This window comes from Salmo salar, unplaced genomic scaffold (assembly GCF_905237065.1).
Source record: "Salmo salar unplaced genomic scaffold, Ssal_v3.1, whole genome shotgun sequence".
NCBI lineage: Eukaryota > Metazoa > Chordata > Actinopteri > Salmoniformes > Salmonidae > Salmo > Salmo salar.
The window spans coordinates 475-15000 of NW_025549115.1; the positions used below are offsets into that span (position 1 = coordinate 475).

Genomic DNA, 14526 nt, shown 5'->3' on the forward strand with positions numbered 1-14526 from the left:
ATTCATGTTCTGGTTAAAAAAGGCCCTAATGATTTATGCTATACAACGTTTGACATGTTTGAACGAACGGAAATATATTTTTTCCCCTCGTTCATGACGCGAAGTCCGGCTGGCTTACATCATGTGCTAACGAGACGGAGATTTTTGGACATAAATGATGAGCTTTTTTGAACAAAACTACATTCGTTATGGACCTGTGATACCTGGAAGTGACATCTGATGAAGAGAATCAAAGGTAATGGATTATTTACATAGTATTTTCGATTTTAGATCTCCCCAACATGACGTCTAGTCTGTATCGCAACGCGTATTTTTCTGGGCACAGTGCTCAGATTATTGCAAAGTGTGATTTCCCAGTAAGGTTATTTTTAAATCTGGCAAGTTGATTGCGTTCAAAAGATGTAAATCTATAATTCTTTAAATGACAATATAATATTTTACCAATGTTTTCTAATTTTAATTATTTAATTTGTGACGCTGACTTGACTGCCGGTTATTGGAGGGAAACGATTTCCTCAACATCAATGCCATAGTAAAACGCTGTTTTTGTATATAAATATGAACTTGATAGAACTAAAAATGCATGCATTGTCTAACATAATGTCCTAGGAGTGTCATCTGATGGAGATTGTAAAAGGTTAGTGTATCATTTTAGCTGGTTTTATGGTTTTGGTGACCCTGTCTTTGACTTGACAAAACATTACACACAACTCTTGTAAATGTACTGTCCTAACATACTCTAAATTTATGCTTTCGCCGTAAAACCTTTTTGAAATCGTAAAACGTGGTTAGATTAAGGAGATGTTTATCTTTCAAATGGTGTAACATAGTTGTATTTTTGAAAAATTTGAATTTTGACATTTATTTGGATTCAAATTTGCCGCTCTTGAAATGCACCTGCTGTTGATGGAGTGCACCACAGGTGGCACGCTAGCGTCCCACCTAGCCCCAAGAGGTTAACATCTGATTAGGCTTCCCAGTCAGCTGACAAACATGGCATGTTTTGATGTAAGCGGAAATGTCTTTAAACGAAGCCAATACAATTTGACGTAAAATTCGATCATAGGTTTTATTAACCCCTAAGTGATCAGAAACGTCATGAGATGTTTTCAAAACTAGATCAAAGCTTAGATGGAACCGCGATCTGAACAATAGCATCACCCACAACTTTTGCTGTGAGGCGTCCATTTCCTCATCAACAACTGATCTTGAACGTTGTAACCCTGAGCAGCACTCCTTACCTCAACCGGAAGTACTTGATCAAATAAACCTTAACCTGTTAGGGCTAGGGGGCAGCATTTGCACGTCTGGATAAAAAAATGTACCCGATTTAATCTGGTTACTAATCCTACCCAGTAACTAGAATATGCATATACTTATTATATATGGATAGAAAACACTCTAAAGTTTCTAAAACTGTTTGAATGGTGTCTGTGAGTATAACAGAACTCATTTGGCAGGCAAAACCCTGAGACATTTTCTGACAGGAAGTGGATACCTGATGTGTTGTATTGACTTTAAACCTATCCCATTGAAAAACACAGGGGTTTAGGAATATTTTGGCACTTCCTATTGCTTCCACTAGATGTCACCAACCTTTACAAAGTGTTTTGAGTCTTCTGGAGGGGAGATCTGACCGAACAAGAGCCATGGAACGATGATGTCCCATTAGACACCTGGCGCGCGAGTTCATGTTGGGTACCCTCGTTCCAATACGTTATAAAAGAGTATGCATTCGTCCACCTTGAATATTATTCATGTTCTGGTTAAAAAGGCCCTAATGATTTATGCTATACAACGTTTGACATGTTTGAACGAACGTAAATATATTTTTTCCCCTCGTTCATGACGGAAGTCCGGCTGGCTTAGATCATGTGCTAACAAGACGGAGATTTTTGGACATAAATGATGAGCTTTTTTGAACAAAACTACATTCGTTATGGACCTGTGATACCTGGAAGTGACATCTGATGAAGAGAATCAAAGGTAATGGATTATTTACATAGTATTTTCGATTTTAGATCTCCCCAACATGACGTCTAGTCTGTATCGCAACGCGTATTTTTCTGGGCGCAGTGCTCAGATTATTGCAAAGTGTGATTTCCCAGTAAGGTTATTTTTAAATCTGGCAAGTTGATTGCGTTCAAGAGATGTAAATCTATAATTCTTTAAATGACAATATAATATTTTACCAATGTTTTCTAATTTTAATTATTTAATTTGTGACGCTGACTTGACTGCCGGTTATTGGAGGGAAACGATTTCCTCAACATCAATGCCATAGTAAAACGCTGTTTTTGGATATAAATATGAACTTGATAGAACTAAAAATGCATGCATTGTCTAACATAATGTCCTAGGAGTGTCATCTGATGGAGATTGTAAAAGGTTAGTGCATCATTTTAGCTGGTTTTATGGTTTTGGTGACCCTGTCTTTGACTTGACAAAACATTACACACAACTCTTGTAAATGTACTGTCCTAACATACTCTAAATTTATGCTTTCGCCGTAAAACCTTTTTGAAATCGTAAAACGTGGTTAGATTAAGGAGATGTTTATCTTTCAAATGGTGTAAAATAGTTGTATTTTTGAAAAATTTGAATTTTGACATTTATTTGGATTCAAATTTGCCGCTCTTGAAATGCACCTGCTGTTGATGGAGTGCACCACGGGTGGCACGCTAGCGTCCCACCTAGCCCATAGAGGTTAAGGTAGGATCAGCGGACTGCTCCATCACAAGATCACTACAGGACATAGTCCATAAAATTATTAACCTTTGCCTAACTGTTCGGTTATGTGTTGTGTAAATTCCGTTTTGACCGTAGTGTCAGCACCGCATGTAGAGAATACCTCCAGGATTCGCTGTACGTTTTCATCGATAATCCCTACATGCGATGGGGTATGAGAAACCACCAGAGGTACATCACTACAGGCAAAGTTGTTACCAAAATCACATGAACACCATTAATGGGCAGAAAGGGACACACACCAAGGGAAACTTCACCTTGCACTAGATCAAATATAAGTTTGACTTTGTGCAATGGTACAGACAATGTATTCAAACCTATCCCTTGAATCAGGACACTGGTTCCTGTATCTGTCTACAAAGCAAAAGGAAGAACAGACACCAAAACAAACAATTCAGAGGCACCAGTGTCTCACAGAATCTTTACTGGCACATCACTTCCCAATAGTGAAACATAACCCTCTGTGACAAACGGCGAATAATCAGTACTAAAAGGTTTGGACAATTCTTGAGCTTGCACAACAGGATTAACTTGTTATGGATAGGGTGCAGTATTTTCACGGCCGGATAAAAAACGTACCCGATTTAATCTCGTTATTACTCCTGCCCAGAAACTAGAATATGCATATAATTAGTAGCTTTGGATAGAACACTCCAAAGTTTCTAAAACTGTTTGAATGGTGTCTGTGAGTATAACAGAACTCAAATGGCAGGCCAAAACCTGAGAAGATTCCATGCAGGAAGTGCCCTGTCTGACAATTTGTTGTCCTTCTAGGGCATCTCTATCAAAAATACAGCATCTCTGCTGTAACGTGACATTTTCTAAGGCTTCCATTGGCTCTAAGAAGGCGCTAGAAAGTGGAATGAGGGCTCTGCAGTCTCTGGGCGAAAAACAGCAGGAGTGTTTGTGAGTGGTCAGGCAGGGAACAATGACACTGGAGCGCGCATGCACGAGAGGACTCAATTTTTTTATTTCAGTCTTTGAATGAATACAACGTCGCCCGGTTGGAATATTATCGCTCTTTTACGAGAAAAAATGCGTTTGACATGCTTCGAAGTACGGTAATGGAATATTTTGAAATGTTTTGTCACGAAATGCGCCCGCGTGTCACCCTTTGGATACTGACCTCAACGCATTAACAAAACGGAGCTATTTCAATATAACTATGGATTATTTCGAACCAAAACAACATTTGTTGTTGAAGTAGAAGTCCTGGGAGTGCATTCTGACAAAGAACAGCAAAGGTAATCCAATTTTTCTAATAGTAAATCTGAGTTTGGTGAGGGCCAAACTTGGTGGGTGTCAAATTAGCTAGCCGTGATGGCCGGGCTATCTACTCAGAATATTTCAAAATGTGCTTTCGCCGAAAAGCTATTTTAAAATCTGACACCGCGATTGCATAAAGGAGTTCTGTATCTATAATTCTTATGTATTTTGTGAACGTTAATCGTGAGTGATTAAGTCAATTCACCGGAAGTTTGTGGTGGGTATGCTAGTTCTGAACATCACATGCTAATGTAAAAAGCTGGATTTTGACATAAATATGAACTTGATTGAACAAAACTTGCATGTATTGTATAACATAATGTCCTAGGAGTGTCATCTGATGAAGATCATCAAAGGTTAGTGCTGCATTTAGTTGTGGTTTTGGTTTTGTGACATATATGCATGCTTTGAAAATGGCTGTGTGATTATTTTTGGCAGGCTACTCTCCTGACAATCTAATGTTTTGCTTTCGCTGTAAAGCCTTTTTGAAATCGGACAGTGTGTTTAGATTAACCTGTTTGGGCTAGGGGGCAGTATTGAGAATTTTGGAACAAATATGTGCCCATTTTTAACTGCCTCCTACACCAACTCAGAAGCTAGAATATGCATATTATTGTTCAGGTTTGGATAGAAAACACCCTGAAGTTTCTAAAACTGTTTGAATGGTGTCTGTGAGTATAACAGAACTCCTATGGCAGGCAAAAACCTGACAAGGTTTCATGCAGGAAGTGGCCTGTCTGACAAGGAGTCGTACGTCTTGCATCTGTTTATTGAAAAGTAAGGATCTTAGCTCTAACGTGACAATTCCCAGGGCTCCAATAGGCTCTCAGGACGCGGGAAAATCATGAAGGTTGACGAGGCAGCCTCAGGCTGAAACAGATTATCATCTTATTCAAGTGTCCCATTAGGTGACAATGGAGTGAGGCGCGTGCGCGATTAGCCCCCGTGGAGTATTTTAATTCGGCTGTTTAGTTTATTGCAGATTCCCGGTCGGAATATTATCGCTTTTCTACGAGATAAATGGCATAAAAATTGGTTTTAAACAGCGGTTGACATGCTTCGAAGTACGGTAATGGAATATTTAGAATTTTTTTGTCACGCCATGCGCTATGCTCGTGACCGTGGATTACCATTCTGATAGTGTCTAGAACTCACGAACAAAACGTCGCTGTTTGGATATAATGATGGATTATTTGGGACCAAACCTACATTTGTTATTGAAGTAGCAGTCCTGGGACTGCATTCTGACGAAGACAACAAAAGGTAATCAAACTTTTATAATAGTAAATATGATTATGGTTAGTGCTAAACTTGCCGGGTGTCTAAATAACTAGCCCTGTGATGCCGGGCTATGTACTTAGAATATTGCAAAATGCGCTTCATCCGAAAAGCTATTTTAAAATCGGACATATCGAGTGCATAGAGGAGTAATGTATCTATAATTCTTAAAATAATTGTTATGCTTTTTGTGAACGTTTATCGTGAGTAATTTAGCAAACTGTTAGTAAATTCCCCGGAAGTATGCTAGTTCTGAACGTCACATGCTAATGTAAAAAGCTGGTTTTTGATATAAATATGAACTTGATTGAACAAAACATGCATGTATTGTATAACATAATGTCCTAGGGTTGTCATCTGATGAAGATCATCAAAGGTGAGTGCTGCATTTAGCTGTCTTCTGGGTTTTGGTGACATTATATGCTGGCTTGAAAAATGGGTGTCTGATTATTTCTGGCTTGGTACTCTGCTGACATAATCTAATGTTTTGCTTTCGTTGTAAAGCCTTTTTGAAATCGGACAGTGTGGTTAGATTAACGAGAGTCTTGTCTTTAAATAGCTGTAAAATAGTCATATGTTTGAGGAATTGAAGTAATAGGATTTTTAAGGTTTTGAAAATCGCGCCCACAGGCTTAAAGTGGCTGTTGCGTAGGTGGGACGATTCGTCCCGCCTAGCCCATAGAGGTTAACCTCTCTAGGCTAGGCGGGATGAATTCGTCCCACCTACGTAACAGCCACTGCTATCCTGTGGCGCGATTTTCAAAACCTTAAAAATCCTATCTCCTTTTCGGCAAACAGAGGAAAAAATCCCAAAGGCGGGGGCGGTCGGGGTCACGCGCATAAGCCAGTGTCCCTTGATCGGCCACTTGAGAAAGGCGATAATGTGTTTCAGCCTGGGGCTGGAATGACGACATTCTGTTTTTTCCCGGGCTCTGAGCGCCTATGGACGACGTGGGAAGTGTCACGTTAGAGCAGAGATCCTTAGTAAATGATAGAGATGGAAAACAAGTTCAAGAAATGGTCAGACAGGCCACTTCCTGTAAAGGAATCTCTCAGGTTTTGACCTGCCATTTGAGTTCTGTTATACTCACAGACACCATTCAAACAGTTTTAGAAAATGTAGGGTGTTTTCTATCCATATGTAATAAGTATATGCATATTCTAGTTACTGGGTAGGAGTGGTAACCAGATTAAATCGGGTATGTTTTTTATCCAGCCGTGTCAATACTGCCCCCTAGCCCTAACAGGTTAACGAGAGTCTTGTCTTTAAAATGGTGTAAAATAGTTATATGTTTGAGAAATTGAAGTTATAGCATTTATGACGTATTTGTATTTCGCGCCACGCGATTTGTTAACCTCTTGGGGCTAGGTGGGACGCTAGCGTGCCACCTGTGGTGCACTCCATCAACAGCAGGTGCATTTCAAGAGCGGCAAATTTGAATCCAAATAAATGTCAAAATTCAAATTTTTCAAAAATACAACTATGTTACACCATTTGAAAGATAAACATCTCCTTAATCTAACCACGTTTTACGATTTCAAAAAGGTTTTACGGCGAAAGCATAAATTTAGAGTATGTTAGGACAGTACATTTACAAGAGTTGTGTGTAATGTTTTGTCAAGTCAAAGACAGGGTCACCAAAACCATAAAACCAGCTAAAATGATACACTAACCTTTTACAATCTCCATCAGATGACACTCCTAGGACATTATGTTAGACAATGCATGCATTTTTAGTTCTATCAAGTTCATATTTATATACAAAAACAGCGTTTTACTATGGCATTGATGTTGAGGAAATCGTTTCCCTCCAATAACCGGCAGTCAAGTCAGCGTCACAAATTAAATAATTAAAATTAGAAAACATTGGTAAAATATTATATTGTCATTTAAAGAATTATAGATTTACATCTTTTGAACGCAATCAACTTGCCAGATTTAAAAAATAACCTTACTGGGAAATCACACTTTGCAATAATCTGAGCACTGTGCCCAGAAAAATACGCGTTGCGATACAGACTAGACGTCATGTTGGGGAGATCTAAAATCGAAAATACTATGTAAATAATCCATTACCTTTGATTCTCTTCATCAGATGTCACTTCCAGGTATCACAGGTCCATAACGAATGTAGTTTTGTTCAAAAAAGCTCATCATTTATGTCCAAAAATCTCCGTCTCGTTAGCACATGATGTAAGCCAGCCGGACTTCTCGTCATGAACGAGGGGGAAAAATATATTTCCGTTCGTTCAAACATGTCAAACGTTGTATAGCATAAATCATTAGGGCCTTTTTAACCAGAACATGAATAATATTCAAGGTGGACGAATGCATAGCCTTTTATAACGTATTGGAACGAGGGTACCCAACATGAAGTAGCGCCAGGTGTCTAATGGGACATCACCGTTCCATGGCTCTTGTTCGGTCAGATCTCCCTCCAGAAGACTCAAAACACTTTGTAAAGGCTGGTGACATCTAGTGGAAGCAATAGGAAGTGCCAAAATATTCCTAAACCCCTGTGTTTTTCAATGGGAGAGGTTTAAAGTCAATACAACACATCAGGTATCCACTTCCTGTCAGAAAATGTCTCAGGGTTTTGCCTGCCAAATGAGTTCTGTTATACTCACAGACACCATTCAAACAGTTTTGGAAACTTTAGAGTGTTTTCTATCCATATATAATAAGTATATGCATATTCTAGTTACTGGGTAGGATTAGTAACCAGATTAAATCGGGTACATTTTTTTTATCCAGACGTGCAAATGCTGCCCCCTAGACCCAACAGGTTAACCTCCATGGGCAAGCGTCCCACCTTGCCCAGGGAGGTTAACAAAGTGACTTTTTAACATGTTTTCCTTGTCTTAAAAATGTTTTACTTTGTTGAATCATTTATACACATTTTAACTTCTCTAGGGCCGGCGGGACGAAATCGTCCCACCTACGTAACAGCCAGTGGAATCCTGTGGCACGTTATTCAAATACCTTAGAAATGCTATTACTTCAATTTTTTTTGCAAACTTTTAGATGTAAACACCTTCTTTTCACTGTTAAGGGTTAATGCCACACGGTCAAGGTTAGGCTTGCACAGATCGGGAGGACCTCAGGAACGTTCCTACTATCATACACTTCTTATGACTGGCAGCATGGTGTCACGTTAGAGCAGAGATCCTTAGTAAATGATAGAGATGGAAAAGAAGTTCAAGAAATGGTCAGACAGGCCACTTCCTGTAAAGGAATCTCTCAGGTTTTGCATATTCTAGTTACTGGGTAGGAGTGGTAACCAGATTAAATCGGGTATGTTTTTTATCCAGCCGTGTCAATACTGCCCCCTAGCCCTAACAGGTTAAAGGATGGAAATGTGCACGTGAGTGATAAATTATACATTTAAACTCTATGGGCTAGGTGGGACGCTAGCGTGCCACCCGTGGTGCACTCCATCAACAGCAGGTGCATTTCAAGAGCGGCAAATTTGAATCCAAATAAATGTCAAAATTCAAATTTTTCAAAAATACAACTATTTTACACCATTTGAAAGATAAACATCTCCTTAATCTAACCACGTTTTACGATTTCAAAAAGGTTTTACGGCGAAAGCATAAATTTAGAGTATGTTAGGACAGTACATTTACAAGAGTTGTGTGTAATGTTTTGTCAAGTCAAAGACAGGGTCACCAAAACCATAAAACCAGCTAAAATGATGCACTAACCTTTTACAATCTCCATCAGATGACACTCCTAGGACATTATGTTAGACAATGCATGCATTTTTAGTTCTATCAAGTTCATATTTATATCCAAAAACAGCGTTTTACTATGGCATTGATGTTGAGGAATCGTTTCCCTCCAATAACCGGCAGTCAAGTCAGCGTCACAAATTAAATAATTAAAATTAGAAAACATTGGTAAAATATTATATTGTCATTTAAAGAATTATAGATTTACATCTCTTGAACGCAATCAACTTGCCAGATTTAAAAATAACCTTACTGGGAAATCACACTTTGCAATAATCTGAGCACTGCGCCCAGAAAAATACGCGCTTGCGATACAGACTAGACGTCATGTTGGGGAGATCTAAAATCGAAAATACTATGTAAATAATCCATTACCTTTGATTCTCTTCATCAGATGTCACTTCCAGGTATCACAGGTCCATAACGAATGTAGTTTTGTTCAAAAAAGCTCATCATTTATGTCCAAAAATCTCCGTCTTGTTAGCACATGATCTAAGCCAGCCGGACTTCTCGTCATGAACGAGGGGAAAAAAATATATTTCCGTTCGTTCAAACATGTCAAACGTTGTATAGCATAAATCATTAGGGCCTTTTTAACCAGAACATGAATAATATTCAAGGTGGACGAATGCATAGTCTTTTATAACGTATTGGAACGAGGGTACCCAACATGAAGTAGCGCGCCAGGTGTCTAATGGGACATCACCGTTCCATGGCTCTTGTTCGGTCAGATCTCCCCTCCAGAAGACTCAAAACACTTTGTAAAGGCTGGTGACATCTAGTGGAAGCAATAGGAAGTGCCAAAATATTCCTAAACCCCTGTGTTTTTCAATGGGATAGGTTTAAAGTCAATACAACACATCAGGTATCCACTTCCTGTCAGAAAATGTCTCAGGGTTTTGCCTGCCAAATGAGTTCTGTTATACTCACAGACACCATTCAAACAGTTTTGGAAACTTTAGAGTGTTTCCTATCCATATATAATAAGTATATGCATATTCTAGTTACTGGGTAGGATTAGTAACCAGATTAAATCGGGTACATTTTTTTTATCCAGACGTGCAAATGCTGCCCCCTAGACCCAACAGGTTAATGATGAATTGACTAAATGCAGCTTCCTGCCTTTTTAATAGGATCAAATTTCCTTGTGTTTTCAATTAGCATCTGCCTTGTATTTATAAGACAAACAAGAATATTGTTGCTGAATGCAGCTTGTGTGTGCTTTATGCTCCTTTGCCCTGTTCAAATGATGGAAGGAAATAAAGTTTGTATTTTATCCAACTACCTGTGCTAAAAAGTGATGGGAACAGTGTTTATAATTTCTTCTACTTTTTCAGTGACACAAAGTTCAAGCTGCTTATCTAATTGGTGAAAATGCAATGTCTGTTTATCAGACTCATTTTGACTATATATGTTGTAGCAAGAGATTGTTTCTCGCTCACGGCCATACCAGCCTGGGTACGCCCGATCTCGTCTGATCTCGGAAGCTAAGCAAGGTCGGGCCTGGTTAGTACTTGGATGGGAGACCACCTGGGAATACCAAGTGCTGTAATCATTTTGTCCACGAGGGTGTGCTCTTGCACTATTTCATCAGCAACACTGCCTTGTATTAAGCATTTAATGATGAATTGACTAAATGTCTGTTTTATCAGACTCACTTTGACTATATATGTTGTAGCAAGAGATTGTTTCTCGCTTACGGCCATACCAGCCTGGGTACGCCCGATCTCGTCTGATCTCGGAAGCTAAGCAAGGTCGGGCCTGGTTAGTACTTGGATGGGAGACCACCTGGGAATACCAAGTGCTGTAAGCATTTTGTCCACGAGGGTGTGCTCTTGCACTATTTCATCAGCAACACTGCCTTGTAGTAAGCATTTAATGATGAATTGACTAAATGCAGCTTCCTGCCTTTTTAATAGGATCAAATTTCCTTGTGTTTTCAATTAGCATCTGCCTTGTATTTATAAGACAAACAAGAATATTGTTGCTGAATGCAGCTTGTGTGTGCTTTATGCTCCTTTGCCCTGTTCAAATGATGAAAGGAAATAAAGTTTGTATTTTATCCAACTACCTGTGCTAAAAAGTGATGGGAACAGTGTTTATAATTTCTTCTACTTTTTCAGTGACACAAAGTTCAAGCTGCTTATCTAATTGGTGAAAATGCAATGTCTGTTTATCAGACTCATTTTGACTATATATGTTGTAGCAAGAGATTGTTTTCGCTCACGGCCATACCAGCCTGGGTACGCCCGATCTCGTCTGATCTCGGAAGCTAAGCAAGGTCGGGCCTGGTTAGTACTTGGATGGGAGACCACCTGGGAATACCAAGTGCTGTAATCATTTTGTCCACGAGGGTGTGCTCTTGCACTATTTCATCAGCAACACTGCCTTGTAGTAAGCATTTAATGATGAATTGACTAAATGCAACTTCCTGCCTTTTTAATAGGATCAAATTTCCTTGTGTTTTCAATTAGCATCTGCCTTGTATTTATAAGACAAACAAGAATATTGTTGCTGAATGCAGCTTGTGTGTGCTTTATGCTCCTTTGCCCTGTTCAAATGATGGAAGGAAATAAAGTTTGTATTTTATCCAACTACCTGTGCTAAAAAGTGATGGGAACAGTGTTTATAATTTCTTCTACTTTTTCAGTGACACAAAGTTCAAGCTGCTTATCTAATTGGTGAAAATGCAATGTCTGTTTATCAGACTCATTTTGACTATATATGTTGTAGCAAGAGATTGTTTCTCGCTTACGGCCATACCAGCCTGGGTACGCCCGATCTCGTCTGATCTCGGAAGCTAAGCAGGGTCGTGCCTGGTTAGTACTTGGATGGGAGACCGCCTGGGAATACCAAGTGCTGTAATCATTTTGTCCACGAGGGTGTGCTCTTGCACTATTTCATCAGCAACACTGCCTTGTAGTAAGCATTTAATGATGAATTGACTAAATGCAGCTTCCTGCCTTTTTAATAGGATCAAATTTCCTTGTGTTTTCAATTAGCATCTGCCTTGTATTTATAAGACAAACAAGAATATTGTTGCTGAATGCAGCTTGTGTGTGCTTTATGCTCCTTTGCCCTGTTCAAATGATGGAAGGAAATAAAGTTTGTATTTTATCCAACTACCTGTGCTAAAAAGTGATGGGAACAGTGTTTATAATTTCTTCTACTTTTTCAGTGACACAAAGTTCAAGCTGCTTATCTAATTGGTGAAAATGCAATGTCTGTTTATCAGACTCATTTTGACTATATATGTTGTAGCAAGAGATTGTTTCTCGCTTACAGCCATACCAGCCTGGGTACGCCCGATCTAGTCTGATCTCGGAAGCTAAGCAGGGTCGTGCCTGGTTAGTACTTGGATGGGAGACCGCCTGGGAAAACCAAGTGCTGTAAGCATTTTGTCCACGAGGGTATGCTCTTGCACTATTTCATCAGCAACACTGCCTTGTATTAAGCATTTAATGATGAATTGACTAAATGTCTGTTTTATCAGACTCACTTTGACTATATATGTTGTAGCAAGAGATTGTTTTCGCCACGGCCATACCAGCCTGGGTACGCCCGATCTCGTCTGATCTCGGAAGCTAAGCAAGGTCGGGCCTGGTTAGTACTTGGATGGGAGACCACCTGGGAATACCAAGTGCTGTAAGCATTTTGTCCACGAGGGTGTGCTCTTGCACTATTTCATCAGCAACACTGCCTTGTAGTAAGCATTTAATGATGAATTGACTAAATGCAGCTTCCTGCCTTTTTAATAGGATCAAATTTCCTTGTGTTTTCAATTAGCATCTGCCTTGTATTTATAAGACAAACAAGAATATTGTTGCTGAATGCAGCTTGTGTGTGCTTTGTGCTCCTTTGCCCTGTTCAAATGATGAAAGGAAATAAAGTTTGTATTTTATCCAACTACCTGTGCTAAAAAGTGATGGGAACAGTGTTTATAATTTCTTCTACTTTTTCAGTGACACAAAGTTCAAGCTGCTTATCTAATTGGTGAAAATGCAATGTCTGTTTATCAGACTCATTTTGACTATATATGTTGTAGCAAGAGATTGTTTCTCGCCACGGCCATACCAGCCTGGGTACGCCCGATCTCGTCTGATCTCGGAAGCTAAGCAGGGTCGTGCCTGGTTAGTACTTGGATGGGAGACCGCCTGGGAAAACCAAGTGCTGTAAGCATTTTGTCCACGAGGGTATGCTCTTGCACTATTTCATCAGCAACACTGCCTTGTAGTAAGCATTTAATGATGAATTGACTAAATGCAGCTTCCTGCCTTTTTAATAGGATCAAATTTCCTTGTGTTTTCAATTAGCATCTGCCTTGTATTTATAAGACAAACAAGAATATTGTTGCTGAATGCAGCTTGTGTGTGCTTTATGCTCCTTTGCCCTGTTCAAATGATGGAAGGAAATAAAGTTTGTATTTTATCCAACTACCTGTGCTAAAAAGTGATGGGAACAGTGTTTATAATTTCTTCTACTTTTTCAGTGACACAAAGTTCAAGCTGCTTATCTAATTGGTGAAAATGCAATGTCTGTTTATCAGACTCATTTTGACTATATATGTTGTAGCAAGAGATTGTTTCTCGCTCACGGCCATACCAGCCTGGGTACGCCCGATCTCGTCTGATCTCGGAAGCTAAGCAGGGTCGGGCCTGGTTAGTACTTGGATGGGAGACCGCCTGGGAAAACCAAGTGCTGTAAGCATTTTGTCCACGAGGGTGTGCTCTTGCACTATTTCATCAGCAACACTGCCTTGTAGTAAGCATTTAATGATGAATTGACTAAATGCAGCTTCCTGCCTTTTTAATAGGATCAAATTTCCTTGTGTTTTCAATTAGCATCTGCCTTGTATTTATAAGACAAACAAGAATATTGTTGCTGAATGCAGCTTGTGTGTGCTTTATGCTCCTTTGCCCTGTTCAAATGATGGAAGGAAATAAAGTTTGTATTTTATCCAACTACCTGTGCTAAAAAGTGATGGGAACAGTGTTTATAATTTCTTCTACTTTTTCAGTGACACAAAGTTCAAGCTGCTTATCTAATTGGTGAAAATGCAATGTCTGTTTATCAGACTCATTTTGACTATATATGTTGTAGCAAGAGATTGTTTCTCGCTTACGGCCATACCATCCTGGGTAGGCCCGATCTCGTCTGATCTCTGAAGCTAAGCAGGGTCGTGCCTGGTTAGTACTTGGATGGGAGACCGCCTGGGAAAACCAAGTGCTGTAAGCATTTTGTCCACGAGGGTATGCTCTTGCACTATTTCATCAGCAACACTGCCTTGTATTAAGCATTTAATGATGAATTGACTAAATGTCTGTTTTATCAGACTCACTTTGACTATATATGTTGTAGCAAGAGATTGTTTCTCGCTTACGGCCATACCAGCCTGGGTACGCCCGATCTCGTCTGATCTCGGAAGCTAAGCAGGGTCGGGCCTGGTTAGTACCTGGATGGGAGACCGCCTGGGAATACCAGGTGCTATAAGCATTTTGT

General features: G+C 39.5%; 3 non-coding genes and 7 pseudogenes across 3 annotated transcripts; all 10 read left to right on the forward strand.

Moving 5' to 3' along the window:
* The first annotated feature begins 10463 nt into the window (after nt 1-10463).
* LOC123735648 (uncharacterized) lies at nt 10464-10582 on the forward strand (annotated as a pseudogene).
* A 139-nt stretch (nt 10583-10721) lies between these two features.
* LOC123735545 (5S ribosomal RNA) lies at nt 10722-10840 on the forward strand. Its single transcript, XR_006765628.1, has one exon. It is a non-coding gene; the product is annotated as a 5S ribosomal RNA (ribosomal RNA).
* A 408-nt stretch (nt 10841-11248) lies between these two features.
* On the forward strand, nt 11249-11367 carry LOC123735649 (uncharacterized; annotated as a pseudogene).
* A 409-nt stretch (nt 11368-11776) lies between these two features.
* On the forward strand, nt 11777-11895 carry LOC123735638 (uncharacterized; annotated as a pseudogene).
* A 409-nt stretch (nt 11896-12304) lies between these two features.
* Nucleotides 12305-12423, forward strand: LOC123735670 (uncharacterized; annotated as a pseudogene).
* Nucleotides 12424-12561: 138 nt separating this feature from the next.
* On the forward strand, nt 12562-12679 carry LOC123735703 (uncharacterized; annotated as a pseudogene).
* Nucleotides 12680-13088: 409 nt separating this feature from the next.
* On the forward strand, nt 13089-13206 carry LOC123735709 (uncharacterized; annotated as a pseudogene).
* Nucleotides 13207-13615: 409 nt separating this feature from the next.
* On the forward strand, nt 13616-13734 carry LOC123735559 (5S ribosomal RNA). The gene has a single exon (XR_006765642.1). It is a non-coding gene; the product is annotated as a 5S ribosomal RNA (ribosomal RNA).
* Nucleotides 13735-14143: 409 nt separating this feature from the next.
* On the forward strand, nt 14144-14262 carry LOC123735688 (uncharacterized; annotated as a pseudogene).
* Nucleotides 14263-14401: 139 nt separating this feature from the next.
* LOC123735464 (5S ribosomal RNA) lies at nt 14402-14520 on the forward strand. The gene has a single exon (XR_006765546.1). It is a non-coding gene; the product is annotated as a 5S ribosomal RNA (ribosomal RNA).
* Nucleotides 14521-14526: the final 6 nt, after the last annotated feature.